This window comes from Rhinopithecus bieti, unplaced genomic scaffold, assembly GCF_001698545.2.
Source record: "Rhinopithecus bieti isolate Rb0 unplaced genomic scaffold, ASM169854v2 scaffold_41644, whole genome shotgun sequence".
Classification (NCBI taxonomy): Eukaryota; Metazoa; Chordata; class Mammalia; order Primates; family Cercopithecidae; genus Rhinopithecus; species Rhinopithecus bieti.
The window spans coordinates 1,453,009-1,459,788 of record NW_016817838.1 but is presented as its reverse complement, the minus strand read 5'-3'; the positions used below and the strand labels follow the sequence as shown (position 1 = coordinate 1,459,788).

The 6,780-nt window shown below is 52.2% G+C and overlaps 1 protein-coding gene across 1 annotated transcript in view; it reads left to right on the top strand.

The window, feature by feature from the left end:
- The first annotated feature begins 1,967 nt into the window (after positions 1-1,967).
- PAQR7 (progestin and adipoQ receptor family member 7) overlaps positions 1,968-6,780 on the top strand; it is a 14,663-nt gene continuing 9,850 nt past the window's right edge. Inside the window, exon 1 of the mRNA XM_017856154.1 lies at positions 1,968-2,980. The gene's annotated coding sequence lies outside the window, so the exon portion shown is untranslated. The remainder of the gene's footprint in view (positions 2,981-6,780) is intronic.

Sequence of the window (6,780 nt, the reverse complement as noted above, 5' to 3'; positions counted from 1 at the left end):
TTTTAGTAGAGTATATTTAGTAGAGTAAATTTAGTATATTTATAACATATTAATAATACATCTCTACTAAAAATATATATATAAAATATATATATTATATATATTAGAGATAGAGTCTCACTGTCACCAGGCTGGAGTGCAGTGTTGCGATCTAGGCTCACTGCAATCTCCACCTCCTGGGTTCAAGCGATTCTCCTGCCTCAGCCTCCTGAGTAGCTGGGACTACAGGTGTGTGCCACCACACCCAGCTAATTTTTGTATTTTTAGTAGAGACGGGGTTTTACCATGTTGGCCAGGATGATCTCAATCTCTTGACCTTGTGGTTCGTTCGCCTCGGCCTCCCAAAGTGCTGGGATTACAGGTATGAGCCACTGCACCCGGCCTGGAGCAGTATTTTTAGGTGTAATGCCTGGCTTTGGGGGAAAAGGGTTCTAGTTTCTATGACCTGCACTGGGGAAGAGATATTCTAGTTTCTATGGCTTAGGGGTCAGAGACAGGAGGGCAGGACAGAGACTACTTTTGAGTCTGCTTTTTTCTTTTTTTTTGGAGACAGAGTCTCACTTTCTTGCCCAAGCTGGAATGCAGTGGCGCTATCTCAGCTCACTGCAACCTCCGCCTCCCAGGTTCAAGCGATTCTCCTGCCTCAGCCTCCTGAGTAGCTGGGATTACAGGTGTGTGCCACCACGCCCAGCTAATTTTTGTATTTTTAGTAGAAATGGGGTTTCACCATGTTGGCCAGGCTGGTCTCAAACACCTGGCCTCAAGTGATCCACCCACCTCAGCCTACCAAAGTGCTGGGATTACAGGAGTTTGCTTTTTCTTTTCTTTTCTTCTTTTTCCTTTTTTTTTTCTTTCCTTCCATCCATCCATCAAGTGCAATAGTGAGAAGGGGTGAAGAGTCGAACAAGGAGTTTGGTCTGTAACTGACTGAACAATGAAACTGAGATAATTCACTACTTTTGGACCAGACTGAGGCTGCTTCTTAGGCCCTCACTTTGGGGACTTTGGTGTATTATTTTCTGAGCCCCTACAGGATCATCACACTCACCTCAAAGGAATGCATGAAGGTTAAATGAGATAACAGAAAAATCTCTTGTCACCTCTCTGAGCCTCAGCTTCCCAATTTGTAAAATGGGTTAATTATCGTATGTACTTTATAGAGCTGTCTGGATCAAAGGAGGTAGTCACTGTAACCATTTAGTGCACCGATTGGCACATGGCAAGAAATTAACAAACTGTAGCTTTCGAAAGGAGCCCAGCATGGAGCAGGTGTTCCAAAAATGAAGGCTGAGTCCAAGTTACCTTCCAAGTTTTTAGTTTTTATTCACGATAACAGAATATATTCTATTATGCAGAATATCTTCTCCATAATGTCCTTGTTTTCATTGTCTGTTCTCTATCAGCTCTAAATGAAGATGTTCTACGCTATTCTTCCTATTTATGCATGTAACAGATTTAACTAATTCTTATGGGTTTGTCTGAACCTGTTGAAGGAGAGACCGGTTTCATGCTATTAAGATTACATAACTAGCCTCCCTCCCTCCCACCCTCCCTCCCTTCCTTTCCCTTTCCTTCTTTCTCTCTCCTTTTCCTCCCCTCCTTTCTTTTCCCTTTCCCTTTCCTTTCCTTTCCACGGGGTCTGTCAACCAGGCTGGAGTGCAGTGCTACAATCATGTCTCCCTGTAACCTGGAACTCCTGGGCTCAACCAATTCTCCCACCTTGGCCTTCCAAAGTGCTGGGATTACAGGCATGGGCCACCTTGCCTGGCCTGACTATATTAATTTCAAATATAATAGAGAAATATATCTTCCTCTAGGACTTTGCAGTGGACAAAGACCCTTCAAGCCCATTGCTTTATTTAATTCTTCTAACAGTGCTGGCAGATTGGTGGTATTATTTCTATTTTACAGTTAATAAACCTGTGGCCCAGAGAGAACACGTAGACTGTCCCAAGGTTCCATGGTGAGTTAAGGGAGCTCGAGGACTGGGATCTTGGCATCGTGCTTAGGCACAACCACCTGTCCCAGCGGTCTCAGAACTCCCTAAGGGCAGAGCGGCGTCTTCTCCTAGACTGTCTCCTCTTGGCCTCCCATCCTTCAGACTGTGTGCTCCCAACAGCCATGAGAGTGGGGGTCTCCCCATTCTGCCTGTTCCAGGTCTTTGCATACTAGAGCAACGGGCAATCTGTGCCATTGTTGATCCACTATTTACGGAGGCCCTGCTATGTGGAGGGATTCCTCACCCTTCAGGTGCTCCCAGAGCTGGGAAGGTGTAACACCAGAGGATAGAGAGTGGGTGTTTGAATACAGGTCCAGGCTGGGTGCACTCGGCTGGGCAGAGCTGCGGAAGCTGCCCGAGGGGCGGGTTTCGGGTGGGAACTTTAAGAAGCCAGGGGTGCCCAAGGAGGGGTTGGAGCTGCCCCAGCAGAGAAATGAAGGTGCGAACGCTGGGGCGTATCTCGAGCAGAGTGGCCTCGGGAGCGGGGGAGCGGAGTGCGCTGAGTGAGCGTGGGGGCCGGCCGGGCTCTAGCTGGGAAACTCAGCCACTCTCCTGCGGCCGCCCTCCCCAACCCTCCCAGGGTCAGCCGGGCCCAGAAGCCGGAAGCTGCGCTTCCCGTCGTCCCGAAGTGCGAGAAGCGCGGCCGCAGCCCCGCGCCGAGGAGCCCCGGGAGTCCACTCCCGGGCCTCGGTCTCCCCATCTATGTGACGCCACAAGAAGTCCTGAGACGCCGCCTCAACGCGGCCGACCCCTCTCTCGCGCTTGCAACACGTGGGCCTGCCAGGGCAGAGCTGCTTGTGCGCAGCGGGCTGGGTGCGGGACGCTCGGCATCGCCCCGGCCCGGGGAGGCGGCTGCAGCCGGAGCGCCCGAGGCCGCCCGCCCTCCCCCGGCTTGGGGCGGGGCCGCTGCCCAGCCGCCCCTTTATCTGCCGGCTCCGCCGACCCGGCCGCCGCGGCCTTCCCAGCTCGGCTCCGGCTCAGGTACGGGGCTGCCAAGACGGGGAGGCCTGGCTGGCCGCAGACGAGGGTGCTCCTCACGGGGCGCGGCGGGGCTGCGGGTCTGGACGTGGGAAGGGCAGGGCTCCTCGGGGCAGGGGAGGACGCGGAGCCGGAGGGGAGCACCCGGGCTAAGTGAGAGGACGCCCGCCCGGGGAAGCAGCCAGCGGAGGGCACAGGAAGGAGGAGCTCGCTGGATGGGGGCGTCTTGGGAAGGGTGGGAGGAACAGAAGGAGCACGACTGAGGAGGATGCGGATGGGGGGCCTGAGGGCCTGTTTGCCTAGTGAGCAGGGAAGGGGAGCGCTGCTTGGGGAGAGTGAAGGATGGAGGGCAGGGAGTGGGCAGTGGCGTCTGGTCCGGGCAAGGCCGCTGCCTTCCTGGAGGAGGTCAGGGAGCTCACTGCTTTCTGGAGGGTGAATCTAGGTGAGACCGAGACAGGAAGAGGTGTGGGTGCCCAGAACCGCCTGATGTGAAGGATTCCCACTTAGGGAATCCAGAAACTGGGAATAGCACTGCTGGGGGCCAAGAGGGGCACTTGCTCCATGGGCCCAAGCAGCCTAGACACCTTGGGGGATGAGGGAGCCTCCCCGGTGTCAGGAGAGCCTGGGGGTTCCCCACACACAGTGTGGGAAGGGAAAAACCCACAGCACTTGCCTCAAGGCTGCAGGCTTTGAAGATCCCCAGAAATTTCCCTGTGGCAGCCCCTGGAGGAGGCCTGTGGGGCTAGGCCAAGGTAAGGCCTCCGAGTCTGAAGAGTTTGATGGATTCTGAGTCTGGCTGCTCCTGGGTGGATAGCCCAGGACCCCAAGTCTGAGCTCCTATCGGAGAGAGGGACCTAGCTTCTGGTCATGAGGCCTGTGGTACCTCTGGGTCCTCTTGTTGAGAGACTGCCCCTCTCCTGCCTTAGTTTCTCTGCCCAGAGGGTTCCTTGCTGGTCAGCAGTGAAGCTCGGGTCCTTTTTCTGTGCCCCATGCTGGGTGACTAGTTAGCTCACCCAACCTCTCTGGGCCTGAGAGATTCCCCCTCCTCAGAGCAGTTGTGAGTCTCAGCTCCACAGAATAATTTCTTTAAGAATTGTTTTTTCAGGCCAGCTGTGGGAGCTCACACTTGTAATCCCAGTGCTTTGGGAGGCTGAGGTGACAGGATGGCTTAAGCCACGAGTTCAAGGTTGCAGTGAGCCAAGATGGTGCCACTGTACTCCAGCCTGGGGGACAGAGCATAGACCCTGTTCAAAAAAAAAAAGAAAAAGGCCGGGCGCCGTGGCTCACGCCTGTAATCAGCACTTTGGGAGGCCGAGACAGGCAGATCACCTGAAGTCGTCAGTTTGAGACCAGCCTGACCAACATGGAGAAACCCCGTCTCCACTAAAAATACAAAATTAGCCGGGCATGGTGGTGAATGCCTGTAATCCCAGCTACTCAGGAGGCTGAGGCAGGAGAATCGCTTGAACCTGGGAGGCGGAGGTTGCAGCGAGCTGAGATCGCACCATTGTACTTCAGCCTGGGCAACAAGAGCGAAACTTTGTCTCAAAAAAAAAAAAAAAAAAAAACAATGAATGAGGCTGGGCACAGTGGCTCATGATTGTAAGCCCAGCACTTTGAGAGGCCAAGGCGGGAGGATTGCCCAAGCCCAGGAATTCAAGACCAGCCTGGGCAACATAGTGAGACCTTGTCCTCTACACGTAATAAAAAAATTAGCCAGGCATGGTATCGTGTGCCTGTGGTTAGGGCTACTCAGGAGGCTGAGGTGGGAGGATCGCTTGAGCCTGGGCAGTTGAGGCTGCAGTGATCGCTGCACTGCACTTCAGCCTGGTGACAGAGTGAGACCCTATCTCAAGAAAAGAAAGAATTAGTCTCGGCCTCCCAAAGTGCTGGGATTACAGGCTTGAGCCGCCGCGCCCGGCCAGAATTACTTATTTCATTCTGATCACATTTTCCAGTACAAATACATGGAGGCCCCAAGTGCTAAAGTTACAAAAAAAACCAGTTTCTGTTCAGTTTTGGAAGACATGTAGGGACTTTTTCTTTAAACACTTCGGACCAAGTTGGGGAGTTAGCTTGCATTGAGGGAGGTGACCCAGTTGCTAAGAGACTGGGAGGCCAGCCAGGGATGAAAACTTTCTGTATAATCTGTGGTCACCAGTGGGTGCCTGGGAGTTGCCCACGCTGGACAAAGGGCAAGAGCACTGGTTTTGGAGTCAGATAGATGTGCTGTGCCCTCCCGCCTCCGGGGCTGGGCCTCCAGGTTGGCTGTGGATCCAGAGAGTTGTGAGGGAGAGGTAAAATGTGTGTGAAAGTTCTTGGTAAACAGCCAGCCACTATATATTATGAATGGTAGCACCTAATCTCATTAATGATATTTCAAGTGCCATATTGGGTCATCCTCACTAAAGACCCTTCAAGAGGATTTTCCTCTGACAGCCCCAGTGTTAACATTGGTCTGGCCTTATTATTTGTATCTAATGACTTTGCCTTCCATGCTGAGAAAAAGTTATCTTTAAGAGAATGTGCTGGAACAATCAGGGCCCAGAGAGGCAACAATGAATATTTTGCATGCCAAGGAGGCTAAAGAGGAAGTGGAATTGTAACCAAATAATGCTTATAATAGGTGTTATTTAGCTGAGCTATAAGCTCCAGGAGGGCAGGGTATTAATATATTGAGGTGTTGGCTGGGCACTGTTGCTCACGCCTACAATCCCAACACTTTGGGAGACTGAGGTGGGAGGATGACTTGAGACCAAGAGTTCAAGACCAGCCTGGGCAATGTAGCAAGACCTTGTCTCTGCACATAATTTTTAAAAAATAGGCATGGTAGCATGCACCTGTGATCCCAACTACTCAAGAGGCTGAAGAAGGATCACCAGAGCTTGGGAGGTCGAGGCTGCAGTGAGCTGTGTTCACACCACTACGCTCCAGCCTGGGTGACAGAGCATGACCCTGTCTCAAAAAAAAAAAAAAAAAAATCCTGCGGTGTTACCATTGGTATGAATTCCCTGGGCTGTTAGTTCTATGAGGGCAGTGGTTTAAGTGGCTCTGTCACTGAGGAAGCTCCAGTGCCTGGCACAGAGGAGGCCTAAAGTAAATATTCTTGGACTGTCCCAGGGCCTAAGGGCCCTTGGAAGTCACTGGTGAATTTACTCTTTCCTTTGACATTTGGAAAACAGGGCCACGAGGGGAAGGGACTTGTCCAAGGTCACACAGGGATTGAGTGGCTGAGTCAGGATGAGAATCCCACAGAAACAGCAGGGCCAGCACTGTGCCAGAGCCAACACCTGGCATCCATGGCTTTGTTTTGCTTCCACAGGAGCCCAAGAGGCAGCTATTTTATTTTATTTTATTTATTTTTTATTTTTTATTTTCTTTTTTGAGACGGAGTCTCACTGTGTCGCCCAAGCTGGAGTGCAGTGGCCGGATCTCAGCTCACTGCAAGCTCCGCCTTTCGGGTTCATGCCATTCTCCTGCCTCAGCCTCCCGAGTAGCTGGGACTATAGGCACCCGCCACCTTGCCCGGCTAGTTTTTTTTTTTTTATTTTTTAGTAGAGACGGGGTTTCACCGGGTTAGCCAGGATGGTCTCGATCTCCTGACCTTGTGATCCGCCCGTCTCGGCCTCCCAAAGTGCTGGGATTACAGGCTTGAGCCACCGCGCCCGGCCGAGGCAGCTATTTTAATCCTCTGATTCCAAAGAGGAAACAAGCTCAGAGAGGTTGAGGGTCTCCTGCAGAATCACACAGCAGGTGAATTCCAGACCTGAAATTGCATCCTCATATAAAAATGAGGCTTCTGG